The sequence below is a fragment of the Crocodylus siamensis genome, chromosome 7 (genome assembly GCF_052110815.1).
Source record: "Crocodylus siamensis isolate JL-2025a chromosome 7, ASM5211081v1, whole genome shotgun sequence".
NCBI classification, from domain to species: Eukaryota; Metazoa; Chordata; order Crocodylia; family Crocodylidae; genus Crocodylus; species Crocodylus siamensis.
The window spans coordinates 88,325,283-88,346,018 of record NC_143401.1 but is presented as its reverse complement, the minus strand read 5'-3'; the positions used below and the strand labels follow the sequence as shown (position 1 = coordinate 88,346,018).

Genomic DNA, 20,736 nt, shown 5'->3' with positions numbered 1-20,736 from the left:
AGCATTTCCCAATGCTGGGAGTTGAGGAAGTAAGGCAGGGTGGGAGGGATGTGGGGGCGGGGGTAGGTTTGCTGGGGTGGGTTGTTTGTTTGGGGGTGGGAGGGGGCTCAAGGGGCTCAAATTAGCACCTTTTCCCAGGGAATGGAGGATAGAGCCACCCCTCCCCCCCAAGTTCCCATGTGGACTCCACAAACCCATCTGATCCCACCAAACCCTCCGGATCCCAGCCTGCCCCCTCCCCTGATTCTTCCTGAGGACCTCCTGATCCCCATCCTGACTTACTTTAGTTTGGGTGGCTATTTTTAATGCTATCTAACCTCCCCAAATGTCTGTACACAGCCAAAGAGGGATGGGGAGAGAATTCTTAGCGGTAAGCATATATATACTGTGTCTTAACATCTGAAAAAATATGTAAGCAGATCTTTTCAGCACTAAATATATCTTCATACAGTTTTTTTTCCCATTGTTGTATATAATTTGCTACAAGACTTCAACAAAACACATGTACCAATGATTTTCCACCAGGGTACTGTGATATCCTGGGATGCCTTGAGATACTTTCAGGAGGGCCACAGGATGCCACACAAGGTTAGTACCATGTGTGAACATAATTCACAAAGGAAACCCAACAGTTTCAAATAAGATCCATTGTGTTATAAATAATTGGAGTTTACTGAGTCTTTTTGACCTCTTTATAGCAGAAAAATATCTGGATTATTTTTCCATAGTCAAAAAATGAGTAAACTAAGCTGACAGGAGGGCCTAGCAAGGGGTGTCTAAAAAAATAAAACATCTTTAAAAGTTTTGAGAATCACTGGAGTGGATATACACGCATCTTTTTCTCTGAGATGATTTCTTAGTTTTTGTAGTGTGGCTCCAAATGAATTTTATGTATGCAAATATCATTGGGAAACTCCAGACCCTCGTGTTGTCATTGGCAACCTTGTCCTCCTGACTAACTCTTCTACCCTCTATAGATAACCCCAGGAGACTGTCACACTCACCAGTGAGTTGCATAAGAATATAGGTTAGATAAATCTGGGTTGAACTTTTTGGTGAACTTAGCAATATGCAAACCCTATTTACTACATGGTGTTTTTTTCTTTATTAACGCAAGAAGTTATTTTCCTGAGGCTTTATATTTAATAAGGAAAATGGAAATAAAAATACTGCGTTTGTGTGACCTTGCATAAAGATTAATTGAAAAGTTAGGAAATATCAGTTACTGATTTTTTTTTTCCTCCCCTCCCCCCCCCCCGTCTCTCAATCATAAGTACTATGTTAAATATGGACTACATGACTGGGTAGTGTGGCATAAGAGCTTCTAGAGTTTGAAGCAGCTGTCATTCTCGGTTGATGAGTAGTCTCAAGTTTTGTGGGTCATCCCAGAAAAGTAAAAAATTTTAAATATTTTCTTCCCACATCCATATATTTGTTCTGGTCTTACATCTTGTGGTCTTATAGGTTAACCTATACTTAAAGTTTAATTTATGCAAGTATAGGAATATTTTAAAAGAAAGCTAACACATGTTGGTTGATTCTTGATTGTTCTTCAGGTTTGTTTGTTTGTTTTTCCAGATTAGCTTACTATTAAAATAACTGGTAGGCTTTTACTCCCAAATTACCTTAAGTTTTCTTATAGATGGAAACTTCTGCCGCCTTCCACCCTCTTTAACGGGCCATACGAATCTGAGCTTGTTGTCTGTTACATTTATTGAATTTTTGATTTAAGAGCTATTTTATGATATTACCCCACAAATGCAATATGTCTTTGCTGCTGTTTTTAGGGTGCTGATCCAAATATATTGGTATAGTGGGAGGAAAAAAGCCATGCTGGAATTAGGTTGTTTTTTTTTTCTTTAACTATCATTTGTGCTAGTTTTGTGCTAGTGCTCCGTGCAGTGCTGTCCTTAGAGACTTGAGGTCAGGATTATACAGGGGCTCAAATGAATGAGTTTGAGAGTACCTTCTGATGACTAATCAAGAGGTTGACAGCAATTGTGGAGTGCATGCTGGGAAATTTACCCATAAAAATGCCATGGAGAATAGGCATGACCTCCATTTGTATAATAAAATAGTAAGTAGATTTTTCACTAGTGGGTTGTCTATGTAAAATAAAACTAGCCCCCTTTTGCTGTTAAGAGTGGCTGAACTGCTGCAGTTGCTAAGGGCTGTGCAAAACAGCACTGTTTCATTTCACCCATAACCTGTACTGGGGAATCATGGAAATGCCCAACATTTTAGTCATTTTTTTGCCTGATTCAGATGAAAATTGCAGGGATGGTAACCCCTTTTGAGGGCATGATGGCTGCCAAGTTTCAAGGAGTTAGATGGAGAAGTTTCTGGGAAACTGTACCTCAGGCTGTTCAAAGCAAAATTCATAACACTTGCCAGCAGCAGCAGCCTCCTTTCATCTTGTGGGCAGATCTGGGGTCCCACATCTGCAGGAGGCCTGCGGGGTTGTACCAGACTCCTCCTGGGGGTGCAGGCCCCCAGATCTGTATGTGCCCAGCCCCGGGAAGATTGCTGCTGCCACTGGCCCCAGGCAACGGCGGTGGCAGCAGCAGCAGCAGCCTCCTGTCATCTGGTGCACAGATCTGGGGGCCTGTACTCCTGGGAGGGCTGCAAGGCTGTGCTGAACTTCTCCTGGGGGTATGAGCCCCTAGATTTGTGTACGCCAGATGACAGGAGGCTGCCACTGCTGCCTCGGGCCAGCAGCAGTAACAGTCTTCCCTGGTGCTGGGTGCAGGCTGCATCCAGTGCTGATCCAGGTGGCAGTGGCAACCTCCTGCCATCCGGTGTGCAGATCCAGGAGCCCACACCCCCGGGATGTTTCTGGCACAGCCCTGCAGCCCTCCTAGGGGTGTGGCCCCCGGATCTGCACGCTGGATGAGAGGAGGCTGCTGCTACCGCCTGGGACCGATGCTGGTTACAGCCCACGCCCAGTGTTGGGGAAGACTGCTGCTGCTGGCCCCAGGTGGCAGCGGCAGCCTCCTCATCTGGCTCACCAGCCTGGGGGCCTGCATCCATGGGAGGAGTCTGGCACAGCCCCGCAGCCCTCCCTGGGGATGCAAGCCACCAGATCTGTGTGCCAGATGAAAGGAGGCTGCCTCTGCTGCCTGGGACTGGCACTGAAGCCAAGTAAGGCCAGCTTCAAAACTCTAAATGTTTTGAAACTTTTGAAATGTTTCGAGTAGCCTCGTTTCATTTCTAAGGTGTATCAAAGCCTTTTGTTTCTTTTTGATTTTGCTGTTTCGAGCTTGAAATGCATCAAAAGGAAACATGCAGCGAAATTTTGCACAGCCCTACTAAGCTTGCTTTACCACCAACTGTGGTTGAAGATGAATCATGGTCAGCATTATTTCAGAAACTAAGCATAAAGCTTGTTTTAGCAGGTGTTAATCTCTTGCTTTTGACATTGTATCAAATATGGTCGTTTCGTGGTCCTCGCTACAAGAAAATTGTATTTTGTACCAGTTTTGTTGCATCCGTAGCAAGGAATGAATAATTTTCCAGTGTAAACAAGATTGTTTTTAAAATTCCTGTTTCCCTGGGGAATGGTGCATATCCATTGACAGAACTATATGGCTTAAACTGAAAAAGATGAACAAAAAAACCTGAAAGTCTTAAGAAGGATCAGTGTTTTAAGAAGTATGATAAATCGTTTGTCTTTCTTTTAATTAGATTTTATAATCTTTAATTGAAGTATGCACTCTGACCTTGAGGCTCCCAGGAGCCGGACTGGGTGGAACAGTGCAGCACACGCACAGAGCGCTGACCCACGACTTGCAGGGCTGGACCCGGGCGGCACAGTGCAACATGCCCACAACTGCCCAGCCCTGACTCTCTAGCTCCCAGCTCCCAGGGGTGGGTTTGGGTGGGACAGTGTGGCGCACGCACACATGCGCCATATGCATGTAGGCCCCCCCCCACAACCTTGTGGCTTCCAAGTGTGGGGTAGGGCCAGACTCCACAGCGGCCTGTAGCTGGGTTCTGTCCCACACTCACAAATGATGGGAGCAGCTGTAGTGCATTGATTGCTCCCTGGGCTTTGCCAGCCTGCTCTGAATGGTCATGTGGTGCCTCCCCCTGGTGTCAGCAGCTGGCTGGGGTGCAGTCCCAGGGTGGAGCTTGGAACCACCCTCCCCCAACATGGGTTCCTAGCAGGTAGGTGGGGAGAAACCCCTGCTCCCGTTAGAGCAGGGTTTGAGGCCCCGCCACTTCCCATCCCTTGGGAAGCCCCGTCCTCACTTGGGCTCTGGGCAGCAGCAGTGGCTGCTCCCTTTTTCTATCTCCATTGGGCTGCAAGCTGGGAGTCTCTTGCCCAATAGTCAAGCAGGAGCTGGGCACATGTGGGTGGGTTCGTGTCAATCTGGAATTTTTGCTTAATTTTTCTTTAACAGCTGGGATTCTGAAATCTGGGACTGTCCTGGTCAAGCTGAGATGTATGGTCATCCTACTTGTCTCACCTTTGTAAGAGATTCTCCATTCTGTTCATCCTACTTTTTTTTGCACTTCTTTTAGTTTGAATTAATATTGTATTGGGCCTGGGTGACAAGAATTGTACATAGTATTCCAGATGAGGCCAGATCAGCTCTTTTTATGATAGCATTAATACTTTATTTGGTGCATCCTAAGATGGCATTTGCATTATTCACAGCCAGATCACACTGGTGACTTATGGGCACCCTGGCCATTATGTCCAGAGCAGCTTTCTCCTGTTTTTGCATTCCCATTTGATAAGCTCCTAACTTTATAGTAGAAATTCTTGTTTATCATTTCCTAAGTACATGACTTTTTGTATAATTTTTTTGTTATTATAGAATTTCATCCCATTTAGTTCTCAAGGTCACCCATCCAGTTCTGTCTGCATATTGTGATTCTGCTTTGCATTGATCTTTCCTCCCAACTTCATGTCATCAGCAGATTTCATTATTGTAGCCCTCCTTTCTTTTGCACAGGCAATTCATGAGAATATTAAATATTGGGGCCAAAACTAGTCCTTCAAATTCTGTTAAAGCCCCCCTTCCTCCCTTCCCTTTGTAAAGAGTGGGGAAAAATAACATACCAAGAATGGGTTTAAAATGCAAGTTGTGATCAGATACGTATTCATGGACATGTATGAGTCCCATGAATCCTTACAAGCTCTTTTAAATATTAGATGATATCGCTTGTCTCTCTTCCCCCTCCTTACTGCCATTTCCCAACATCTTTGGGGTTCAGAAGATGGGTTGCACAGTTATTTTTGCCATTTTCTTTTAATGTTTAGTCTCTTTTGTTTGCCTAGGGCATCTCATCCTCTGTGGAAATTAGATTTTTCACATGGAAAAGCATGTACTGATCTTCTTTTTTGTTTTGTTTTGCTTGTTTTTTACTATTAGCCATCTGTGCTTCCATTAGTAACTTAGGGAGTAGGAAAATCTGATTATTCATAAAATGAACAGAAAAAAGAAAAGTTTTATAACAGTGGAATCTGATGGCATTAACACTGCAAATGAAACCCCAGAACAATGTTTTGCAAACCCCAGATCCGATTTATAGTTTTCTGTAACAATTGTGAACCAACTATACTTAGTTGAGCCCCTGATTTTAATATTTTTGGATCAGTGTTATACTACTCGCTAGTAATTTCTGTTTGAGATCTAATTTCAATTAAGGGTTTTGACCTTGCAGCTAAATGCAATAACAATACTTGGTAATGCTCAGTTTCACCTTTTTATTTCAGTACTTCATTTGTTTTAGTTAGCTTTGAGAATTAAATGCTGAGTAAATTACTGTTTAAGAGGCTTTTCAGCATTACTGCTTGCTCTTCCACTTAATAGATGCCTGCAGTTTTGGAGAGTGGTGTAACTGCCAGTAAACTGACAGATGGACCAGTCAGGACTCAGACTGTTTTTGATTCATTCCATTTTGAAATTTCTTAGCTGGTCTAACAAAAGGTGTCATTTCTGAACCAAGCGTTTTAAAGTTTTACATTTATTTTGGTTCCTTCCTGGAGTTCTGATGTTTCTCTACCTGCCTCTAAAGTAGGTGTTGGAAGGATTTTTTCTCTTGTGGTGTTTTGCTTATTGATATGGTGGAGAACTGAGTTAAAAAAGGCACAAAAGTATTAGCACCTGCTAGAAAATAAACATTCTGCTGATTTTATATTTTGTTGCTTTTGTCTGAGGATGCAGCAAAATGAACAGATCTTTAGGCCTTGTCATATCCGAGAGGGAAAGAGCAAGGAAAATGGTGTTTAGGAGAGAAGAGGGTTAAATCAAGGAAGTATAAGCATCTCCAATCCAAAAATGTCTGAAGGATTCAGAGTTAGTATGCATTTAAAAGGAATTAATGAATTATTGTTGTACACAAATTTGTTCTAACCTGGAATACTTTTGGCAATAATAGATGGAGCTGATTTTCAGAGATGCTAAGAATTTCATTGTTACTTTCTTCCCCCAATAGTAAACAATGTTTTTAAAAGCTTTTCCCGGGTCATTTGACCTGCCTACAGCATCTTGTGTATTTACACAAGGTAAATGAGTAGCTTGATAGTGCTGGCAGCCCTTAGAAGTAAGAAAATGTGTGTTTAGCTATTCATCCAATTATCTCAAAGGCACATGCACCTTTCCTCAGGCTCAGGGAAAATTAAAGATGGTAAAAAGTCCCTATAGGTAGAAAATAAACTTCATTATTGCACAGAGGAAGCTGAAGGTGGAAGCCTGTTCCTCTGGGTCCATGGGAGTGTCTTTCAGTTGCTCTTCGATGTGCAGATAAGGCAGGATTCCTTCCCTGGTGGTGTCAGACAGCAAGGAGGTGTACAAATCTTTCTTGTTCTTTAGCAATGAAGTGTAAATCCCAGAATAGGCTGAAATTTGGTATCTTCCATGTTTCAGGGATATATGTAGTATCCACGTTGGTCTGAGAAGAAAAGAAATGCAAACCTCTAGAACTCTTGGTTCAGAGATGCTACTAGGGTTGTTGGCTGTAGCCATGTTGGTCTAAGTCTAAGGACATAGGCAGGCAGGATTATTTGTGTGGATGTGATATCTTTTATTAGACCAGCTAAATAGTTGGAAAAAAGTTATTTGCAAGCTTTCAGGCACAGGCACTCTTCTTCAGGCATTGGGAGATTCTGCTGCTGTTCTGACTTCTCCAGAGTAGAAAAAAAGCTGAGGCAAACAAGAAGTCTGTGAAGATGCAAATGAGTGGAAGTTTGGAACAGAAATGATAGAGATAGGAGGGGAAGGGGTGGAAAGGGAGGTGAAAGTCTGAAGGAATGCCAGTGGTCAGCTTAAGGCAGGTTGCCTGGTGTAGATGTCAGGCAAGTTGTAATTGTCATAAATCCAGTGTCTATATTAAGTCCATGATTTTTTTTTTTATATTCAGTAGATTTTTTAAGTGAAGTTCATAGGTTTATCTGTGAAAGGTGTTTTGTAAGTTCCCTTTGAGGTTTAGAACTGAGATAAGAGAGGGGGTGATTGTCTCGTGAGAAGTGGGCACCTACAGGTAATTGGATATTTTTGTCTTTGATGGAGTTTTGGTGTGTGTTCATTTTGGTGCACAGTTGTTTGGTTTTTCCTATATATTTTCCATCAGAGCATTTGGTGCACTGAGTGAGATAATTACATGGGCTAGGGACAGACACTACACACAAACCAGTATCGGGAACTGGTTTAAACCTGTAACAGAACGTAAGTTCAGTGCACATAAACCAGTTTCAAAATGGCTGAAACTGGTCTAAGTTGGTTGAATGTAGTATCAGACTTAACTGATTTGGGTCAAACTGGTTTATTCAATGTCTGTCCCAGACTCCTTCCTGGCTTAAGTTAAACCGGAGTCCCCCAGCATCCCAGCTGCTTTGCAGCCTTGGGCTGGGCTGTCTACTCCAGAGAGCATGGCTGGCCCCATCCCTCTGCTCCCTAGCCAGAGTTCTGGCAGAGACTGCAGGCACAGTAGGGTCTGCTCTGCCCTCCCCCTCCTCCCCTTCCCCCATCGCTGCTCAAGCAGGGATTTCCCCCCTCCCTCTTTCCTATGTCTCACAGCACAGTCCTCGGCCCCACGGACCCTAGCTGGCATGTGGTATGCTAGCTAATGCTGAGAGGTGTCCGTGTGTGTGTGTGTGTGTGTGTGTGTGTGTGTGTGTCTTCAATTTCACTGGGACAGGCAAACAGAATGGAGCTAATCAACAGGTTGGCTGATAATGTCCCTCCCTTCCTTCCTTGGAAAAAGCTGTTTAAGAAGAGCTTGAACTAATGAGAGGCTTTTGCTTTGTTGATGGGCTGATGAACACTGTTATCATCTCCCTGCTGACTCCCTCACCTGTGAAATTTGCAGATGGTCTGAACAAGCAAGGAGAGGGGGACTGAAAAGCTTCATATTATCAATAGATGCATGCACTGCCCACCCCTCTTGCACGCCTGCCTAGGAATGCTAGCCTGGGACTGGGGTCTGGCAACACTCTTGCCCTTTAAGCAACAAGTGGGGAAAAGCCTGGGACTGGGCAGGCAGGATGGGGGTTTAAATCCCTCCCTAATCAGTGCCCTGCTGGGGCCTGGCCACGCCCCCCTCAGCTCAGCCCTGTGGAAGGGAAGGGGTGGCTGCTCCAGTGCCCCCTGGCTTCTAGCCTGAGCCACTGCAAGCATGTGTGAATCTCATTAAAGAATCTACGTGTGATACACTTGTGGAAGTTAAGATGCTGAACAACAGCCAGCATGGCTTTGTCTCAGGTAGGTCTTGTCTTACCAATCTCATCTCCTTCTACAACCAGGTCTCTCGCCACCTGGACATGGGAGATGAGGTACATGTTGTATACCTTGACTTCCAAAAGGCTTTGATCTAGTATCCCACAATGTCCTTGTGGGGAAAACTGGAAGATTGTGGGCTCAGCTGATCAATGGTTCAGTGGGTAGGAAACTTCCTACAGGGTAGGATCTAGAGAGTTTTCATGAATGGATCTGTGCTGTCCTGGTGCGAAGTGGCCAGTGGTGTCCCTCGGGTCCATGCTTGCATTGGTGCTTTTCAACATCTTCATCAATGATTTGGATGGGGGAATGAAAAGCTAGCTGGCCAAGTTTTGCGGGCGACACCAAATTATGGCAGTGTCATCATGCCAGAAGATAGGTTGCAGATGCAGGCAGGCCTGGACAGGCTAGAGAGCTAGGCAGACCGGAACCAGATGAAGTTTAACACTTCCAAGTGTAAGGTGCTCCATCTGGGGGCAAACAACCCTCAACATATATACAGGCTCGGTGGTGACATCTTGACGGGAAATGATTGACCATCGCATGAATATATGAGCTGTCAGGGGAGGCTGGGCGAGGCAGTGGTCAGCAGGGCAAATAACACTCTGGCATGCATCAACCGATGCATCTTGTATAAAACTCAGGAAGTGATACTCCTGCTGTGCTCAGCACTGGTGAGACCGCAGTAGGAGGACTGCATCCAGTTCTGGGCACCACACTTCAGCAAGGGCATGGAAAAGCTTGAGAGGGTCCAGAGACGGGCTACCCATATGATCAGGGACTTGCAAGGCAAGCCATACGAGGAAAGGCTGAGGCACCTGGTCCTCTTTAGCTTATAAAGAGGGTTGAGAGAGGACTTGATAGCAGCTGACTGCTGTATCAGAGGAGTGCATCAGGAGCTTGGTGAGCAACTGTTCACTAGGGCACCCCTGGGGAAGACCAGGACCAGTGGATACAAACTCCTGGAAGGCTGCTTCAGGCTTAATACCAGGAAAAACTCCTTCATAGTCAGGGTGTCCAGACTGTGGAATAAACTTCCTCCAGAGGTGGTATAGTCACCTACCCTGGTAGTTTTCAAGAGGAGGCTGGACAGTCACCTCACTGGGTCATTTGACCCCAGTTGTCTTCCTGCCTAGAGTGTGTGTGGGGGGGGGGTGCGGGAGGGGGGATGGCATGGAGGGCTGGACCAGATGATTTGCGAGGTCCCTTCCGCTCCCTGACAATCTATGAATCTGTGTGCTGGCATTTCCTCAGTCCAGGGGGAATGTCTGTGAAGTTGCAAACAGATTCAATGTAGGCAGGTTAGACCAACCTGCAAATACTGAATGACTTGAGGCTCAGGCTTTTTGAATGTCTGTCCCTCTCCTAGAAGCCCAGTTAGCAGGTAACCCTCTTGAGTTCATCAGTCAGGTGAGGTGTATGCATTTTTTTAACAGCCACAAGCCATTATCTCATTTTATTTTAGCAGTGGGTCTAGGGCTGTGTTCAGTATTACGTACAGAATACAACTTTTTATTCAGAAAAAAACAAAAATGAGAAAATGTTTTCACTAATTTGGAAATCCAACTCTAATTCACTGTGTACCAAGCTAAGGTACTTGGCATTATTATAACATGAGTGCATTTACACATTAATAACAGAAAAATTACAATAAAAGTCAGAGTCTGTCACCATAACCTCAGGGTTCTGTTTAAGTTGCTTGTGAAACCAAAGAATATGAAGTGGTGAAAAACAGCAAAACTAGCAAGCTTCAGAAGAGCAGAAAGACCTGTCTGTGCTTGTAGGTGACTGACTTTCAAATCTGGAATATTCAGGTTCTAATGGGTGAGTAAGGGAATATGGATGTTGAAATTAACTTTTTCATAGTTGGGTAAATTCTCGAAATTTAAACGGAAGGAAAACCTTCTGAAAAACAGGGAGTGGAGTTGCACGTAATCCTACAAAGGAATGAACGTAGCTGGATATCTTGCGCCTAAGTGCTGGGGTCTGGTTCTAGATCTGTTGAAATCTGGTGCTGTTGTCATTCAGTATCTGTGCCTATTTGTACTTTCTTTTACTGAAAACAACCAAACTGAATAATTTTTTTATATTGAATTACTGAAAACAAAACTTGTGGGAGATTTGAGAAAGCCTTGAAATTCTGCTTGTTCTGAAAGAAAATAGGTTGTTTATACAAAAATGTTTATTACACTGTACTGGAACATTTATTCCTTAAAAATAAGTAAATATAAAAATATAGATAGATGGAGATCGATAGAGATAAGTGAAGTAAATATTAATTGATTTAATTGTTAAACATGTAAATGTAGAGATGCTAAAATTTACTTTGTTGATGCAACTTTGTAAAGTTTTTTTGTCTTGGGAGAAGTCAAAAGTTTAATATTGAAATGATTTTAAAGCTGCAGCCAAACTAGAGGAGCTGGTACTCAGGATGTTTGTGGCAGGATGGAGATTCCTGCCAACAGACTTGCTTTCTGGACAAACACGGAGCTTGCGGGTTAGCCAGGCTACTTGAAAGGAAAAAATAAATCCTGTGTCCCCTTGGAGACAGGTACTTGTCAGAAGCTTGTCCTAAATGGAAAATGAAGAAGTTGGGGGTTTGGTGATGCACTGGATTAGAGCATGAGCCTGTTACCTCAGGCGGCTTAAGTTAAAACCCTGAAGTAGGTCACAGGTGAATATCAGGTTTGTAGTGGTGTATTGTATTAAACTATCATAATGCATTTGCTTTTTGCCAACTACCTGAGTGTGTGTTACTTGTAAGCTTCCTTTTGTGTGCTATACCTTAATGTGCCAAGACATCCATTTGTCGAAGGGTTTTGTTTTTGTTTTTAATGTTGCTGTAAACTCTAAAAATAAGAGCACTGAGCCTTTTCTCAGTTACTTATTAATACAGGGAACTGAAAAGTAACATTATCCTTCCTTCATCGTTACGCTTGCTGTGGTTGTCTAAATATTCAGCATAGGTTAGACCATTCATCTTTACATTTAGGGTTACAACCAAATCTGGCACCAGTGATGGAATGAAAGATTTAGGCAATATAACGTGGCTTAATGTATCGGCTATTATATTAATAAATTACATGGATTTATAGACATTAAACAAAGGTTATCTGTTAGGGCTGCGCGAAGCTTCGGTCGCTGATTTGATTCAGCCCGATCTGGTGGCCAAATCTCCAAATCCGAGAAAAACATTGAAAGCTGTGTGTATAGTCGAATCGCTGATTCTCTGAATCAGCATTGAATCTAGAGATTCAGATTTGGCTGAATTGAATCGAGAGAGTGATCCGAATCAAAACACTGTCCTCCAATTTGGGCTGAATCCAAATCTGAATTGAATCCTGCCCATCATGCACACTTCTATTATTTACCTACTTATCTAGTAATAGTGTAAAAGCGATCTGCTCATTAGAAACATCTAAGCAGTAGAATTCAGTTTAAGAATAGCCCAGGTACTGGAAGATTATGGTGGTTTGAGAAATTACCAATATCACTTTGGGTTAAAGCTTAATGTTTTAATCTAACAGTTTAGCATGGTAAGGTGCCTGCTTTTCCTTTAGAAGATGCCTATGTAATTTTAAATATTTTAATGATAAAATAATTCTAGGCCCTAGCCCCTTTTGCTAATGTCATAGTGAATTGAGATTTTATAGTCAGAATTTTAAATACCCAGGAAAAAAATTCTCTCATTATTTTTGAGAGAAGTGGAATAAACTTGACACAGGACCAAAAATGTAACTAACAAGTCAGTGACATAAGGTAAAATGTCTGTCCTTTCTACAAAAGCTTTATGGACTTTAATAAACAAATAATTTTTCCTCCCTGTGCTCTCCCAAATTTAAACCAGTCTTTAAGACTCTGAATCTGAAGTATGATTCTCCACTGTGCTCTTTTAAGAACAGCTTGCTATTCAGAGGTTTAGTTATAGAAAATGCCTCTGGTTAGGTGGTAAATGTTTATATCCACATGTTACTGTTAGGTTGCAAATAAGCTGTTTTATCCTGTGACAAAGTACAGTTGAACTGAAACTCATCTCTATTGTCTTGGAATAAATCCTAAAAATGTTTTCCAGATAAAAAGGGTGAAAAACAGGTGTCCAGTTTAACCCTGGTCTGATTGTCTTGGGCTTTGACTTGCCTCAAAAATGTTGTGGGGACAGTCACTGACACACAGCTTGAGTGGCAATTAATTTGAACTAACCCCAATTGTTACAGTGAGGGAAAAGTGTTATCTTGGCGTGTTGTAGGTACTTAATCCTGGGTTATTTTTGTTTTGGTACAAAGGCTGTTGCAACTTAATCAGGGATGCATGCAATTTTTCTTTCTAGTTTTAGCACCAATCTTCCACTCCTGTAGTAGGCATTTGATACATTAAAACCAATTTGCAAACAGGAAGGGAACGGACATGAGGGTGAACTAATTTATAGGTAAAAAATTGAAACTGTTAATTGACCAACAGTTGTTGCAGCATTTACATTGGGTGATGTTGCTGTGACAAAATTTGTATCTAGCTGTAATTTTAAAAGTCCGAGACATCAGAAAAGTTAGTTGGTCTGTGTAAGGAAACTATGAAACTTGATTTCCATTATCCTTTTCCAGTTATGGAATATATAGTACTCTTCTGGCTGCTGGAAGAAGGACTTGCTTAGAAAAGTTTATTAAGGAGGCCATTCTTGAGGGACTGGCCCAGGCTAACATCCTAAGAGACAGCCAGCGGGTAGGTTTAACATCCTGGGGACAGGTTTGTTGCGGGTAGGTCTTGTTTGACCAATCTCATTTCCTTCTATGACCAGGTGACCTATCACCTGGACAAGGGAGAAGAGATTGATATCATATATCTTGACTTCAAAAAAGCTTTTGATCTGGTATCCCATGATCACCTCTTGGCCACACTGGCCAGTTGTGGCCTTGGCTCCACCACGATCCGCTGGCTGGGAAATTGGCTCCGTGGTCGGACCCAGAGGGTTGTGATTGATGGCAGTCACTCATCGTGGTGCCCTGTGACCAGTGGGGTCCCTCAGGGCTCTGTCCTTGGACCCATACTGTTCAACATCTTCATTAACGATGTGGACATTGGAGTCAGGAGTGGACTGGCCAAGTTCGCCGATGACACCAAACTTTGGGGCAAAGCATCCACGCCAGAAGATAGGCGGGTGATCCAGGCTGACCTGGACAAGCACAGCAAATGGGCAGACGAGAACCTGATGGTGTTTAACACCGAAAAATGCAAGGTTCTCCACCTTGGGAGGAAAAACCTGCAGCACCCTTATAGGCTCGGCAGTGCTACGTTGGATAGCACTACAGAAGAAAGAGACTTGGGGGTCATCGTTGACCACAAGATGAACACGAGCCTGCAATGCGATGCTGCGGCTAGTAAAGCGACCAAAACGCTGGCTTGCATCCATAGATGCTTCTCGAGCAAATCCCGGGACGTCATTCTCCCCTTGTACTCGGCCTTGGTGAGGCCGCAACTGGAGTACTGCGTCCAGTTTTGGGCTCCACAATTCAAAAAGGATGTGGAGAAGCTTGAGAGAGTCCAGAGGAGAGCCACGCGCATGATCAGAGGTCAGGAAAACAGATCTTACGATGACAGGCTGAGAGCCATGGGACTCTTTAGCCTGGAAAAGCGCAGGCTCAGGGGTGATCTGATGGCCACCTATAAGTTTATCAGGGGTGACCACCAGGATCTGGGGGAGCGTTTGTTCACCAGAGCGCCCCAAGGGATGACTAGGTCAAACGGTCACAAACTCCTGCAAGACCGTTTCAGGCTGGACACAAGGAAGAATTTCTTTACTGTCCGAGCCCCCAAGGTCTGGAACAGTCTGCCATCGGAGGAGGTTCAAGCACCTACACTGAACACCTTCAAGAGTAAATTGGATGCTTATCTTGCTGGGATCCTATGACCCCAGCTGACTTCCTGCCCTCTGGGCAGGGGGCTGGACTTGATGATCTCCCGAGGTCCCTTCCAGCCCTAATGTCTATGAAATCTATGAAATATTTACAATGGGAGAGGGTTTAACAGTATTGTAGAAATTACAAACCTTTCTTTTGGACTCTGCAAATTGATTAAATCAATTAATTATTGGTTAAACATATTTTCATAAACACTTTAAGTATGAAACAATGCACTGTTTAAATCTTTATATTGTTTTAATTATTTTATGAAGGACTCTGCATTTAAAAAGGGTTAGGAAGAAAGGTGTCAGGTCTGGGTGTCATTTAGGGGTTGAGAGGCTGACAGATGTCAGCTGACCCTGGCCACCACTTGGGTGGCGAGGAGTTGGATGGATGGCTAGGCCCAGATGGACGTTTCTTACTATCTGTACGCAGCCTGAATGGCCAACAGGAGAGAGCAGACTGGAGGGAGTGGCTGATCTGGGCAGGCTGAGGTTCCAGGTTTGAGACCACAAGCTGACAGCGGGGTAGATATGTACCCTGTGGGCTATAACATGAGGTTTCTTGAGTGTGAGCTCACTTCATCTGTTGCTGTGAAAGGACATGCATGGACCAGCGTATCAGATAGAGGGTACAGCTACATGTGCAATTAATGTGACATCATAAACTCCAGAGCAGTTCAAGCAGGAGTCAACTACTCCTGGGCACAGTGTTTGTGTGCCCAGGACAGCAACAATTTGAGCTGGGTGGAGCAGGCCCCTCGTTGCCTGGGCTGATGGGGTACAATGTATGCCCACGGTCAGCTTCTACACATGCGTTTTGGTGCAATAAAATAATATGCCATAAGAAAATACTGTCCCTGACAATACTATCCTAAAATGGATTTAATTGGTTTACTGTGTCCTAATATTGGCGTATGTGTAGACTGTGACACTTCACTACAGAGCTAATTAGTCTACTGTACAGTAAAGAACATTTGTAGATGAACCTAGGAAGAGGAATTTGAATATAAAAGACAAGGATGGAAGGGAGGGAGTTTTATTAAGAAACTTGTATTAAGTCTTCTATACTTAAAGAAAAGAAAGCCTGCATTCCTAAATGGAGAAATTTGCACTTAAGAAATATTTGCTGATGATAGTACCTGACTGGTAAAGGACTTGCACTAAATCTAGGCCATAAGCTTTAAAAACTTACTCCTGACTTCAGTAATGTAATACGAGGACTGTAGTGTTGAACTGTCATATTTTTAGAGAGTGTTTTCCTGTAAAATGTATACATACTTCATATATTACATAGCAAGCACAATGATTGGTTTACTTCAGGTCATCTACTTGGATAATAACAATAAATTAATATAGCCATTGATACTAGTTATTAACATTTTATTGACTACATCTTGGTTCACCATGTTCTAACTGTAATCTTTTAAAAATCTGAGAAATTTGATAAAATAATTCAATATTCTAATTATTAAATATTTTAATTTCGAACTGCTTTGATAGTAAACACAAATCATATGGTATGTTTCTTTTAAGTGATAGCATAAGCATAACTCTTAGTTTACTGATGGGAATAAGTGGTTTTTGCCATCAAACAGCACTCTGTCTGCTGTTTCACATTTTTGCTTAAAAGTTGCTACTTCAAATGTTTGTTTTTAGTAAATTGTTTGCTAAATATATCTATCTACTTTTGGAAGGAATAAAAAAATATTTTTTGAGTGAATCTTCCAGATTACAAAGCTTCTGAATGTATACAAACAAATTCTTCTAAAGGAAACCAACTCCTTTTCACTCTAATATAGTACCTTACCAAAGAGCAGAAAAGTGTTATATCAAATGTAGAAATGTGGGCTAAAATTTATAATCTTAAAAATTGGAGACAAAAAAATGGCCCTGAGCTACCTATCAGGGTTACTCTAAATTTGATAGTTGTTTAGGTAATGTTGATGGAAAAAAAGGCCAATGTTCTTTAATCTGACAGGTGTTCTCATTATAAGAATTGTATTTTTTTTCTCAGATCGGTAGGCTTTCCTAACTCATATTTTCATAGCTATCTCTTGAATCTAAGATTTAGATAAAATACATAAAAATATTACCATGGGGAACTGGTAGAAATGTGTTCCAACTAAAGCCATGAGATTCCTTTTACACAGAAAACAGGCTTGTTAGGGATAAAAGCTTGTAAAACAAAGTATCTGAAGCTCTTTCTTGCTTGGAAGACTTAAATGCAATGCCTTCAGTTATGCTTTCTGTGCCCCATGATATTGCTTACATTGGTACTTGTGTCACAAATCTGGTGTGAGGGGCTAGGGACAGAAGTTACACACAAACTGGTGTCAGTGATTTGAAACTGGTTCAAATTTGTAACACAAGAGAAGTTCGGTGCACATAAACTGCTTTTAAAATGACCCAAAGCAGATTAAGATAAACCTGGACGGATGTAGCATCAGACTTAACTGGTTTAGGTTAAATCAGTTTATTTGAACTTCTGTCCCAGTTCCCCTCCAGATTCAAGTTAACTCACAGTCCCTCAGCATCCCAGGATGCTTTGCACCTCCCCCCAAAACCTCCCACTTCGTCACAGAGTGGGTGGGCTATCCTTCGCCCAAGCTGTCTGCACCAGCTGAACAGAGAGATGTGTTCTAGCACCCTCTGGCTTCTGGCTCGAGCCACTACAGGCATGTGGCTGCATTTCTGGCATGAAAAGTGAATGTCTGTTCACTTGCTTGTTGGTTCAATCTACGCAGCTTAGACTAATCTGCAAAGGTTGAATTTATTCAGCCTCGGGCCTTTTAACTGGCTGTACTTAGCTAGGGGGCTTACATTAAGTGACAATGCCTACTCAAATATGAGGAAAATTAAAGGACTCTAGTTCTTTGTATAACTGTAGTGTCTCTAACAATCCTTTGACTGAATGCTTTCCTTGGAATTACATGTCAGTTTAGTCAGGTTTTCCTTGGTTTGTCAGTCTGCCTAGAGGTTTCCCCATAATAAACTGCTTATCATGCCTGCTACACTCTGCTCCTCTCTCTTCCTTGCACTATATTAGTGTCTTGGCAAACCAGGTTTTTGTTAGCCTTTCATGTCTCTCTTGATTATTTTCTTCAGTTGCAGCTGTCTCAAGGCAAACACAGCTTGAGAGAGGATTTGTCATTGTAACTTCTTAATTTATTTGTGTATATTTATAAAAACACAAGCAAAATGTCCATATTGGGAAAAATATTCTTGTTTTATATCTTGGATTCAAGATCAGTACTTGGATGATATACGTGTTTGAAGACAGAGCTGGATTATCTCCATGTAGGTAAATGAACAGACCTCTATACTTCATGGTGCTAATGAGGATAGAATTAGTCTGTTTTTTCCAAGACTGATTAAGTTACACATTCAGATGCTTTTGAGTCCTTTACCTCTAGTGCTTGTGAAGCTCTGAAATGGATGCAATTCAGTCAGTCATGTCGGAGGAGTTGCTAATGTGCCAGTTAGACTTTTGTTCTTTCAAATTCTGGAATTCATTTTTTTAGGGGAACTGGCAGTAGGGCATTATTCACAGGTGTCCTGTCCTAACTATTAATTGCCTCTGGGAATAATTTAGAGACCAAAGCTGGCCATGTTTTAGAAAGAATTGCAAAATACATGCCTTTGCCAATACATTTGCATTTCTGCTGACTGGACTTCTAGTTGGTTGGCCACATCCTTTCCTTTTCTTGGAGTTAAAACTGTGATCTACAGGAAAATATGGTGTCTTTTCTCCTCTTAACTGTGAATGACAAATGAAGCTGGTTGAAAAATGGTGTTGCTGTGACCAGCTCTAGTGAGTTACCTTTTAAAACATAAAATTTACCCAGATATAATTTTAAGGGATGCCTTAAACTGTATTGAGGCTAGTTAGTATGCAGTTTTATTTGTGTTTATAACAACCGTAAATACTCTACAAAGAGTTTTCAAGATGAATTAAAAATTACTCTCAGTAACATTTGTTGAATAATGTGAAAACTGTTGAAGCTGCAAACAATTTGAAAATCCCTAAAAACCAGATTATGATGATTTTTACATATACAGAATGATTATTTCCAATGCACAATCTATTCATCTTTCCTTGTAAGGATTTCTCATGGTATCTTTAGTAAAATCAGAATTTTTCTGTCTTGCTGTAAATAAGTGGTGCTCAACCTTTTGAGCCCCATGAGTGGTGCCCCATGGGTCAGATGAGTGGTGCTGGGACCCATTTTGTGGGCTGGATCAGGCTCTGGGGCTAAACACTGCCCCGTCCCACCCCCAGCACATTGGCTCCTGGGGGCCTGGTCCAACCCTCTTCCACTCTCCATGCTGGAAATGGGCTCTGGGGCTCAGCATCGCTCTAGGTGCTGGGATCGGGTGCCCAAGAATGATGCTATTGGTATTAAAGGTAGAACTCAGGTCAACAAGAATTAAGTGGGGAGAAAGGTGGTGCACATTTTTTTTTTAAAAGTAGTGAACTGACACACTTGTTTTGATATTTCCTTTGGGTGTTTTCTTAGTTTAACAACATTTTTACTTTAAATCACTGTGAAGATAAATTAATGCTAAATTTGCTTCAGGGTGGTTCAGCTGTGGAGTGGGTGGGTTGTCCTGCCATGCTTCTGGCACGTTCCACCAAATGTGTTGCAGGCTCCCTGGGCCATACTCCCGGGAGTGTGGGCAGGAAGTCAGACCAGCAGCAGCAGCTGGGGTGATGGGGAGAATGATACCTAGGTAGGAGCATATGGGTCATAAATTAACTCCTCACAGGCTAAGTGGGGCCTGGGGACTGTAAATTGGACAGCCCTGAATTAACAAATAGGGAAATGTTACAAAGAGCGCTTTTATAGGCTTAAATTCTCCAAGGACACAGAGGAAAGTAGGGCTGAAAGTGAATTCACAAGATCACCTAGTCCAGCCCTCTGCTCAAGGCAGGAATATCCCTGACTTAAACCATCCCAGGCAAGTTTCTGATGCATAAAGCGGTTTGTTTCTCTGGAGGCCACAAAAATCACAGGCACACGCTCATTAGATGGCACAAAAGGTGTATTTGCAAATAGGGTCAGAGCAGAGTCAAGAACTCAGATTACTCTGAACCAACAAAGGAATTTTGCAGGCAGTATTTATCTTCTCCCTCCTGGGCACACGTGTGCAGAAACAGGAACTCTTACAGCTCACTTCTGTTTCATACAAGCATACATGTGGTTACATCACTACATACATCGCATGTATAGTATAATTAACTACTTAAGTATGCAGGTGGAGAGGTAAAGATGCATCAGCTAATTAAGCATGCTCAGAAACTACAGCAGGTCACCAAGAGTTCAAACCCCCCCCCCTTTCAAGGACACAGTCAGTTGAATTCCGGCTTCTGTAATCTGTATGAGAAAGGCTAGGGAGAAGCTGGGGGAGAGTCTGCGATTTAGCATAAGAAGAGCCGTGGCAAGGCTGGGAAAGGAAAAAAAAGTCCTTGGCAGTGTTTCTTTCTTATTGGGTGCAAGATGCAAGCTGTGTATTTCGAACAATACTCCATTTCTAACAATATTCCATTTCTAACATTTCTGTCTAACATGTTCTTGAAAGTTTCCAAAGATGGAGGTTCAGCAACTTTTCTAGGTAGCCTGCTCCAGTGTTTGACCACCCTCATAGTCCTCCTAATCTCCAAACTTCCTCTGTTGCACTTTAAGGCCTTTGCTTCTAGCCCTGTACCCTATAGCTCCAGGGAAGAGCCCATCTCCATCCTCTCTATAATCTGCCTTCAGGTATTTGAAGATTATTATCCAATCCCCCCTCAATTGTACACTTCTCCAGACTAAATAACCCTAGTTGTTTTGACTTTTCCTCATGCATCTCATCTCCCAGGCCCCTAATCATTTTTGTTGCCATGCACTGAGCTCTTTCCAGTCTGTCCACAACATACTTCTTAAAATGTGTGGCTCAAAACTGGACATAGTATACCAGGTGAGGCCTCATCAGTGCTGAATAGAGTGGAAGGATAATTTTCTTTGATTTGCAAGTGACACTTGTGTTACTACAACCCAAGATGCCACTGGCTCTTTTTACAACAGGAGCTCACTGTTGGTTCATTTCCAGCTTATGGTCCACTGTAAACCCCAG

The 20,736-nt window shown here is 42.5% G+C and overlaps 1 protein-coding gene across 5 annotated transcripts in view; it reads left to right on the top strand.

Annotated features, from left to right (window-relative positions):
* ATRNL1 (attractin like 1) overlaps positions 1-20,736 on the top strand; it is a 1,104,086-nt gene that overhangs the window by 58,796 nt on the left and 1,024,554 nt on the right. The gene's annotated exons all lie outside the window — the stretch shown is intronic.